This window comes from Cryptomeria japonica, chromosome 11 (genome assembly GCF_030272615.1).
Source record: "Cryptomeria japonica chromosome 11, Sugi_1.0, whole genome shotgun sequence".
NCBI classification, from domain to species: domain Eukaryota; kingdom Viridiplantae; phylum Streptophyta; class Pinopsida; order Cupressales; family Cupressaceae; genus Cryptomeria; species Cryptomeria japonica.
The window spans coordinates 119,047,407-119,059,119 of NC_081415.1; positions in this window are offsets into that span (position 1 = coordinate 119,047,407).

Genomic DNA, 11,713 nt, shown 5'->3' on the forward strand with positions numbered 1-11,713 from the left:
AAAAGTGACGAGTCTTTCCACGAGGGGGAGAAAATGGAAGAAACAGAGCAAGGTTACGAAAAATGAAAGCTTAGCCCAATTCTTTAGGGAGGACAAGGAATCAATCAAGCTTCATCGTGGATTTTCTCGTGCTAAATTGTTGGAACCTTGGAGCAAGGTTTGTCTAAAGTCAATGAATTTTTTACCTTAAAAGAAAGATTCAAAGCGTGTTACTATTACCATCTTCCTTTTCTTAATCATTTTTGGAACCTTGACATGCTCTCTCTTTCATTTTTTTTGCTAACTTCTCTTGAAAGTTTAGTTTATGATGCTCTGGATTTGGCCAAAAAACAGGACAAGAAACCTATACCCTCCACCAAGGCCTTTTTTCAGCCTGTACCACTTACACTTGGCCCTTTGTCCACCTAGACAACTAACGATCACTGAAATTCCTAAAGCCTTGTGCTTTGACTTGCTCCTCATGGCTACAATTCTTTATTCCCTGGTGACTAGAAAAAAGAGATGCTTACAAATTCCTTCTGCTACTTAATCTCTATCTCACTTTGGCTCCTCGACTACCCCCACCCTTGGCTTGGGGGCTAAAGATAAACTCTTGGCTTCTACCTCTGACACAGAGAAGAAAAGGAAATACCACAGATCTTCCCCTTGGCTAAAAAGCATAAAATTGCAATTCAAGAAGTGGTTAGTAATGAGGAGGAGGGTGTCGAAGATGATAGTAAGAGCGAAAGCACTAATCGCAGATGATCAAATAGGTCGCTCGATCGTATGGTGAAAAAAACTGATGGCAAAAAATTGATTGATTACGAAGAAGAATTAGAGGAGGAAGTAGTTGGCAATGAGGATGTTGTTGAGGATGAAGATGGATCAGAGGATGGCACATGGAAGGCAAAAATTTTGGACAAACCAACCAATGACAACTTTGAACATAGTGGTAAAAAAAACCCCTAGACCTAACCCAATATGCAATGTCAGAAGAGGATGACAATTGAAAAGGGGAGAGTGTGCATAATTGTGGCAACTGCAGGATCACAATAGAGGAATTAGAGGCCCTGAGGAAGAAGGTGATGAAGATAAAGAAGAAGATGATCAATGTCTCCAAGTTCAGTATGAGGGTGATGCACAAGTCTACCAATTCCTTGTGTCTAATGCAAAAAAAAATCCTGGGTAACGATGCTAACAATGAATGGAATTACAAGGAACTTAAAAGTTCCTTACTAATGACTAGACCCATGTGCTCAAATAGCCACTGGTTGGTTGGTTTTAGATTTTTAGGCCTTTTAGTTTATGATGTTAAGACTTTTATATCATATTACCATTTGGTTAAGACTCTTTTCTATTTTTGATATTTTTTGTTAATTTTGTTGATGGTTAATGTGTTGTAAGTGTTAATGTTGGCGATGGGTTGTTAGTGTAAAGGGTCAACACACTTGTTTTGTTGAATATCAAAAACATGCTTCAATGCTAATAAGTTAGTTTGGCGATTCAAACTTGAGTTTCAATAGTGAGAACCCAATAGCTTAACTATTTGAGCACAACCCCTTTAACTATCCAATACATTCCATTTATATACAAAGTTTTTACTCAATTAACAAAGAATCTAGACATAATAATCTTATCAATATATTTAATTTAAATACATATGTAAGGTAATAAATCTTTAGAGAATGGTTTCATATATTAAACTAGTGTTTCATTTATAATGATACAAGAGAAAATAGATACAACTCCTCATATACTTGCATACCTTAATATTTAAATTATATTATTTTGTTGATAATGAATGCGTAAATTATAGATCTAATTCAATTTAGTGTAAAAGACTAATGAGTATATTTATTGTATTGAACAAACTAATGATAGAACAAATGATCAACCATAGGGGTGATTGAGAAAAAAGAATCCAAAGCCATTACATCATAAACAAAAGATTTTCAAATCATACAAATTTGTAACGAAATCAGTTATCCAATTTCAACCATAATACAATGTGCAAAAAAACTCAACTAGACAACATACTAGAATATACCAAAATATATCCATTCCTCTAGAATCACCTAAGACTCTTATCTACTATAATGTTGAATTACACAAGAAAAATTAATTTAAAAATAGACTCTATAAACTATATATTCTCACTAATCAACCAATTGACACATTTATTTTTAATAAAAACCTAGAAAATGTCAAGATAACATCCAACTGGGACAAGATAGGAAAATTTCAACCACCCATCATGGTTTCCATGTGGTGGACTCCTACATATGTTCCATTGTCTTTCATTTCAACCATTGGCCAAAGAACATCCAATGTTAGCATTACAAAACACAGAACCACCTCCTAGCTATAAATCCTTGTAAAATATAACCCATGGATCCCACATAAACAAGATTATTTCCACCGGCCAGGGTGTAACTTTGTGGTTGGTCATATTCCCTTGGTCCCACACATTAAAATAAATATTAACATTTGTCTTTTCCCACTTTAATGATAACCTTAGGAAAGAAAAAATATTTATAAAGTGACCATTAAGGCTCAAACTTTTTATGTCTCTAGTGAACTCTAGTGCAATCATTTTTGTTCTTTTTTAATATGATCCATTTTTTCCTTTGTATTTTCACTTTGTTCATTTGTTTTGTTTGGGTTCCACCTACTTGCTTTGCCTTTAAGATTGTTCCCTAGTGGTCTATCTTTATTTGACATATTGAGCTTATCCAATGATGTTATTCCTCCAAATTAATTCTCAATACAACTATGTATGGACCATTTTTTATTCCATGCCCACATATATGATTGAGGCACAATGGATCCTATGAGGACACACCATCTGTGACTCATAAATGTGACCCATATGAATTAATATACTCAATCTTATACCATTACCTTTAAGGGTGCTTGACCTCATCATTCATGGACTTTATAGTAATTTAAGATACATTAGAGTGATTTTAATATATTAATATAAAAAAATATTTTTTTTTAATGAGAAACATTCTATTCAAAATATATGACATCATTATTAGAAAAAAAAATTATATATTATATTAGATTTTTATACAAATCAATTGACAACAATACAAGGAAAAACACTTGTCATGCAAATGTTGTTTGTATTGTAATTAAATCAATAGTTTATTTAAGATACCATTTTGGCATGATCAATTAAAGTTCTTCAATATCACTTTGTCCCTTAACATGAAGGCAAGTACTGTAATAATATTTTATTTAAGATAATATATTTTTGGTCATACCAATCCCTCACTCTCTTTGAATAATTTTAAATTTAAGGTTATTTTGTATGTATCTTGAAATATGAGTAGCTTTCTTAAGCTAGAATAGTATTTTATCCCTTCATCCTATCTTGATAAGATGAGTATTGATATGGGCGGTGCTATTTTATTTTAATACATCTTTAGCATTTGTTTAATAAATCTTTAGAATTTGTTTAATCTCACCATCTTATCTGTGCACTTTTATTAAAACATTTTTTAGTGTCACAATGGAGTATTCATTTCTATTGGTTCCCTACTAGTATGTTCCAAGCTCATTTATTTATTGTTACAATCATTTTAAGGTCAAGTTTTTCTTTTGAGTAATTAAAAGGTTTTTAATGTTAATATTGTTTGTGATTTTTTATTCATTAATTCAATTTAAATTATCATGTTCGAGTTAAATTTATTGATTCATTTTAATTATAATTTATATTAATATATTTTTATGAGTATGAATGGTTTACTTAGTACTTATTGTATTTAGGTGACGTTTATAAGGGTGAAACGTTAAGATTTTTTAGGTCATTGATCTCAACATTCTCTAATTCAAGCATATTTGATTATGGAGTTTTCCTTTAGATCAAGTCCACTTAGCTTGCTACTCATTTTGCAAAACCTTCAACATGCATTGTGTCTTATGAACCATTCATTGTAGAGCCCCTTTAGCTCATTGATTGACAAGACAAGGGGTGTAGGGGCTATGAGGATCACCTAGTTTGTGATGCTTCATAAATCTTCAATATAAACACAACAAAGGGCGTAGATAAAATGCAATTAATGCAACAAAGGGAAGCATGAACATAGATGTATCACGAAGGGTTTTGGTAGTATTTATGTCATTTAATGTCATAAAAAAGTGAATCATGGAGTTCACCACATTTGAGATACCTCACAAATCTACAATATGAAGTTTGATGTTGGTTAGGGGGTTCTTCATACTAAAATGAGAGGGATAGAAATATGAAGTAATTAAAAATCATATAAGCCCCTCTAGTAGATGTGTCTTTGGGAAGTCACCAACAAAAGTTAAACATCTTATGCAAGAAGAGAGAAAGACATCTCTAATTATCATAAACTATCAAAGCTCGGAAAGAACCAAGTGAATGTTCAAGAGATAAAAAAAATGTTTGTGATCTCATAATAGGGAGAGCAATTAAATACAAATATTTCTCAATCTCTAGTTATATTGAGCAAGTATGATACTCCTAAGGAATATGATGGTCTATCTCAATGCAATGTGGGTGGGAGTAAACTTTGAGTTGTGCAGAGAGGAAACTTTAGGCTACAAGGTAGCAACAACATAGCATACCCTAAGGGGACATGACTTCATCACTAAACTAGAGATATTGATTTAAGTAGAGATGAAGTTCTGAAGATGGCAACTTTATAGGTGTTTTATTTTGATTAAAGGTATGCTCTACAAATCTTAGTATGAGCACCCTCGCTTATCTCCCTATTGGAGAGATCATGAACATTCACTAAAAAATTCTATGATGGTGGTCCTGAAATATTAATGTTCATAGGCCATAGGAAGGAGGATGTTATAGTATGCCAAGAAGATTCAAGGGCAAAAATATGAACCTGTACAACATTTTTTATAAACGAATTGACCAACACAACGAAAAAAACATCAACTTCAACCGCATAAAAGTGGTTGTAAACTAATGAAGTGTAGAACTCTTGATGAAATTTATGCTTGTAATTTAAAATAAAAATAAAAAAATCATTTGATGTGTTATTTATAAATTTACGAGAAAAATTGAATTGCTGAAAATTTCAAAAAACTAAGGTTTAGTTAACATCACAAAAGAAATACCAAACAATGTTGTTTTTTCATGATTTTTTTTTTTCACCAAATAGATAACTTCAATATCGAATGCATAAAAAAAGAAAAAAAAATGATGAATATTTTTCTTGCAATAACATTTTAAAGTCAAACTTGCAAGAATTTGATAGTTTTCATTTAGCGTCAATTTTTGCCTATTTTTAAAATTATTTTCAAAAAAATAAATTATACCTTTTTGGAGAGAATTCTCTACTCTAATGAAACATGTATTGGTCGAAAACTTAGAATATGTTTTGATAATATTTATTTATTTTATAACCAACCTCAAATTTTAATATAACAACCTACTTGCAATATTTAAAAATTATATATTAAAATTAATCAAAATATTTGGATTGTAGACTCTGAGCTCTACAAATGGGTATTTAAAATAAAATAAAAAATCCATTTTGACTAAATAAGTATCAAACTAAAGTGAAAAGTTTTTAAAAATTCTAAAAAATGATGAGGTGGTTGCCAACTAGGCAACCACATAGATAGTTTTGGCCAGAAGGGTTTTGGGCAAAACAATTTCGCTTGAAACTATACAAGTAAATTTTGCATTGGCCAAAACTTTATAAAGGAAAAAAATGAATTTGGGTTTCAATCAAAACCCTTTGGCTTGAAACCTTGTGGTCCATATACAGGCCACATGGTTTTCTATGAATCTCTTTGAACCAAAACTTTTTTGACTAAAATATTTCAATAGAGATGATTTAGTTGACATAAAGTGTGACACAAGTTTGTGCTTTTACCCTCAAGCCATAAATGATCTAAGAGAAAGACAAGGATACTTGATATGGCCAATCTAGGAGGTGGGCATTAATCTTAGCATGTATATCATAGTCATCGCAATGAATAAAATTAAAGTAAAAAGAGGATATTTGTCAAATTCTATAATGATGATGGTTTGAGGAACCAATCTATTAGCATGGATATCTTTAGATAACATTGTAACCAACACTTTATCTAACTTTGATCCATTTATTGAGGTATGAACCTAATATCACAACCATACAAGAAGGTAGGCATGAACAATGATTGAAATAGACAAATATTTATTTTAATATCCTACAACAAAACTTGAAAGCAAGTTTTTAAAAGGTTCTTAGGCTAAAATATATCTTCTTTAATCTCAACTTAACAACTAGGGTTTACCTAAAGTGTGGGAGAAAAAATATTCTTGTGAATATGGACATTACCTAGTTGGTTTGCCTCCTTAGTCCTATTCACACTAGTTTAGTTAATTTTACTTACGATACAAATAGGATACTTGTCATAATCTTAGGATATCTTGTGTCTTACCTTTTCTTATGTAACCAAGGGGTTCTCTTTATAATCTTGAATCCATATGTACATTCTATTTGCATTCTTGATTGGAATACAATCTATTATTTTCATATTGATCTTCTCATTTCATTGTGCTTTCTATTAGGCCTCTAGATCTTGGGTGGATATATTCATTGCTAAATCTTACATGATTATTATCAAAGCATGTTAGGTGCCTTTGGTTAGTATTTTTTAGGAGATATTGAGTGTAAATCCTAAAATTTTGAGTATATCTTTTCTTGCATCAAATGATAACCTAGAGATTCAAAAAAACTTTATAGAAATAATAAATTTTTGGGGGTTCCTCTTTGTGTCTTTGTGTTGTAAGATCATATTAGAGAATACTAGTGCAGATCTAATCTCACCATTGAGTTTAGGGTGTACAAGGAAGTTTAGCCTTTTTATTTATCTAAATTGGACATGTGAGTCCATATGTACAAGGGTTTGAAGTTGGGAGTTGGTTTCTAGATCCATAAGGTAGCTACAATTTTAGAGTATTTTGGGTCAAACCTAACCCTTCTATCATGTCTAAAAAGTCCAAGAACCTAAATATTGACTATTAATTCATAAAAATAAAAAAATTTAATTGCTCAAAGCCATTATGAAAAATTTATCTTCCTGATTGTTAGATATCTACATGGAATATTTTATAAAATATTTTACTGGCATCACCATCACGCATGCTTGTGTAGAGTAAAAAATGAATACCCCTATGCAATTCGATCTATAATTTTGTATCCACTTTAGTGTCCACTCCCCTATCATTTGAGTAGGCTCATTTCAGCCCTTCAATCAACCTTTTTCCCTCTCAGGATGCTCAGGACACCCTTTTCAGCAACTACCTTTTAGCTTTTGTTTTGCATTCACCACTAGTTTTTTTTGTTGCTCATCATTTTTTAGCGTGATTCATCTGGGCATTACCTCATTGCACGGACATTTGTGCATCATGCCTTCATCCTGTGACATCTTTATGCTCAAATGTTGGTTCTACGCATTTCAACACTTGTCACTTATCTTGGTTGGTGGAAATGGCTCATAATCTTCCAAAATGGCTTGACAACTTTCTTTTCTCTCCAGTCAAGCTCTCTAGTTCCTTCATATAATCTCTCTTGGTTCTTCAAGTAAGGTCTCAAGTTCCTGCACACAATCTCTCTTATTCTCTTAGCTCTCACAACTTTCTCTTGCTCTCTCACTTGCTACAACAGTCTCTAGTTTTCTACAACACTCCCAAGCTCTCACAATAATCTCTTTGTATCTCTCTTAGCTTTCTCAAGCCTTGCTAGTATATATATCTACTTATCTTATCTCTAAGCATCTCAGGATTCATCACATCCCTTATCTGTCAAATCATTTATCTTTTCTATTTACATTTTTATCTATCTATCTATCTATTTGGCTGATGTGGAGGTGTAAATGCCAAAACAGGGACTTGACTGAGGCAAGTCTCCAAACAGCCCCAAACGTTTTTCATCTTTTGTATGTGTACAATTTTCTTGAAGGCATTCAACTGCATGAAGGTTTGTTATATTATTGATTTTGTTCCTCTCATTCAATCCCTTAAATCTTGTTATTTATTTTATTCTTTTTATCTCTATATTATCTATTACATTTCTAACTCCTAGGTTTCATAAGTCATCTAAAATATAGAGTCAGGTTTTCATGTTTTTGAGTCTTTTTTTGTTTGTAGTCCATATGAGACTAAAACGTGTCGCTCAAACATTTGTGCATCGTGTTGGCATCCTTGACTGAGACGCTCATACTTAGACCAAATACTCTTTGTATCTACTCTTTCAATTTCTCTAATTAGATATATCTTCACCAATTTCACTAGTTAGAGATATCTAAATGTATGTTGTGAAATTGGATCTCAAGTGAACACAGTTATTCCCTTTGCAGAGTCACTTTTGCGCCATTACATCTTGCATAGGTAATATGGTTAATTTTTTAGAAACTATTTTTTATCAAAATTTTAGAATACACACGCATACACACATATAGTCACATATCACACCATTCCTATATGGGGTATTGTGAAATTATCAAGATTTCCATGCAATAGCATAGTAGGTGTAGCTAATGGTCCCAACAACCACTCAATTGATGACCCATCAGCAACAACATGTGTGGCCCCTGACAATAATTTAAATTACTATCAAACCACTGAAACCATTAGATGCTAGTTTATAGACCACCAAATAATATCATATATATTATTCTCCTAAAAAATCACTTAATGGGAACATCAAACAACAAGAAACTAGCAAGACAATTTTAAGATTAAAAAAAATGTAGTTTTCTATCTTGGGTGGTTTTAAATAAAATAAACAATGATTTGAGAACAATTCATCCATCTCACGGAATATATTAAAAAATAATAATTTTTTGATAGCGTGGCACATCACGATAACAACAAGTCAAACCTCCATCCAACCCCCTCTTTAATTGTAATTTGTATTTTATAGTTGAGTTTTAGAAGGTCATAACTTAGTCATCTAATATTCATTTTTCAAGCAATATTTTCTTATTTGGACTAATTTTTAATGCTCTATGTAGTGGTAAAAACACTCTTGATTTTGGTGTTTGATTTTATAGAAATTGTAGATTCTCATAGGGTTTGCTAAATAGTTCTCATTTTGGAAACTTTAGGTGCTCTATCTAGGGTTCTACAATAACATTTTCAGTACACTCATTCAGTGGTAGCACTCCCCTTGGGAACCCAGTCCAACCACCTTGCTGAAGCCATTGGGGCTTTCCAAGGCCTAAATCTTGCTAAGCAACGTAATTTCAAATATGTTTGGATAGAGGGAGATTCCACGAATATTATACATCATATCAAAGGTATTTCTAAGTCGTCATGGAACGTGGAAGGGTGGATAAATAAGGCTAGGGATATTATTAATTCTTTTGAAAAATGTGCTATTTCCCATATTTATAGGGAATCTAATGTTGTGGCCGATTACCTTTCTAAAAAAGGGGTTGATAGTGCAAGATAAGTGACTTGGACCAAGGAAGATAGGGTGGAAACTGAATTCAACATGTTATTGCTCCATGATAGAATTTGAGGTGAGATTATTTCCTTTAAGGACAATGAGTAAGGAGGCATTTATTACAAGAACTGATTCTAGAAAGATTGCCATCCTTTTCTACTTGGCACGCATTGGTAGCGAGTGGATTAATCATTGTGCCAAAGTTTGGTATGCTTTGTGGGTTGCCATTTTATCTGCTTGGGCCTTTCTCTTCAATTTGTTTGCCACTAACTGTCTGAGCTCCGAGGTTAATTTCAGAACGGCGGACGCTAGAACATGGGTTGTCTTTGAATTATGAGCATATGAAGAAAAATCAAGACATTTGGAAGCTACTTGAGAGAGGGGGTATGGTTCCTTACATTGAAATATTTAAGGGAGTTAACAAAGATGTCGTAGGGTATTTTGAAAAGCATTGGAGGGATGGAACCATCATCGTGCATGGGCGCAAGGTAAATGTGGATGAAAGTTGATAGCGAATGCTACAAGCCTTTTTGCTAATGGAATGAAGTACTACAGGGACAAGAACTACACTAATACTGGGGTGTAGAAATTTCTGAAAACTGAGAAGGATGGGGAGAAGATGGTGAAGAAGACTTCCAATTATTATGACATTGGTGTTCTCAAAGACATATGGGCTCAGCTCCTTAAGGTACTAATGGAATATATTACCCTTCATGGGCGTTTTACCAGGGTTTATGGTCATCATTTTGTTTTGTTAAATTATTTTAGATATCATATTAGGGTCTCTTTTCCTTTTTACTTTTTGCCTACCCTCTAAGCTAGCTTCAAACACCATAAGAAAGATCTGGCTAAGTACCCTATCCTTCATGAAGGGTTACTTGTTTTAATTGATGCCCATTTTCATGCCCTCCCTACCCCTTCTACTTACATACCTGCCTCCTTTGGTGATCATACCAGTGTGGGGGAGTCGGATTATGAGGATTCTTATTTTGAATCAGAGGATGAGGATTTTTCTCCTCCCAAGAAAGCTAAAATTGAAAAGACCCCAAAGGCTAAACCTATTATGGGCAGGGGTAAGATAGTTTTGAAGCAAGTTGTTATTTCTTCTTGTTCTACCTATGTGGCTAACGATTCCCCTACCTCTAGTGGCCAAAAGGGGACTTTTAAGATTGAGGAATCTAGTAAGCCTACCTATCTGGACCATGGTATTCAGGCCAACGAGGTCCCTCCTTTGCATCCACATCATGATATCTTCAAAGGGTGTGGGTCTACTGCTCAAGAGGACCTTAATGCTAACTGCCTGGAGCTTAATTCCAAGAGGGATGACTATGTGGATATTCTGGGTATGGCACAAGATCATACCATTGATACCTTCAGCCTTTTTAAATGGCTATTTCGTGAACTTAAGGAGGTTAAACTTAACCAGAGGGTGATGAGCTACAAGCTGGAGGCTATGCCTACTCCCACTAATTGGGACAGTCAGAATGGTGGTGCTCAATGGACTGAGGAGGAGGAGGAGAAGTTTGTTGTGGCTTGCATAAAAAAAGTTGTTGAAGTAATTGATCACATGAAAAAACTACCCGAAGCTTAATTCCAAGAGGGATGACTATGTGGATATTCTGGGTATGGCACAAGATCAACCTTTTTAAATGGCTATTTTGTGAACTTAAGGAGGTTAAACTTAACCAGAGGGCGATGAGCTGCAAGTTGGAGGCTATGCCTACTCCTACTAATCAGGACAGTCGGGCTGGTGGTGCTCAGTGGATTGAGGAGGAGGAGAAGTTTGTTGTGGTTTGCATAAAAAAAGTTGTTGAAGTTATTGAACACATGAAAAAACTGCCCGGAGCTTAATTCCAAGAGGGATGACTATGTGGATATTCTAGAATTAAGCTAACTGTCCGGAGCTTAATTCCAAGAGGGATGACTATGTGGATATTCTGGGTATGGCACAGGATCATACCATCAATACCTTCAGCCTTTTTAAATGGCTATTTTGTGAGCTTAAGGAGGTTAAACTTAACCAAAGGGTGATGAGCTGCAAGCTGGAGGCTATGCCTACTCCCACTAATCAGGACAGTCAGAATGTGGTGCTCACTAGACTGAGGAGGAGGAGAAGTTTGTTGTGGCTTGCATAAAAAAAGTTGTTGAAGTTATTGATCACATGAAAAAAGGGGTTGGGGACAGATTCACCCAAATGGAGGAAATAACAATAAGATTTAGGCCACCCTTATAACCATAATGTCTAACTGTCACTGTATTGTTAAACAAACTGTTGAGACGATGAACATTATGGTAAATAATCT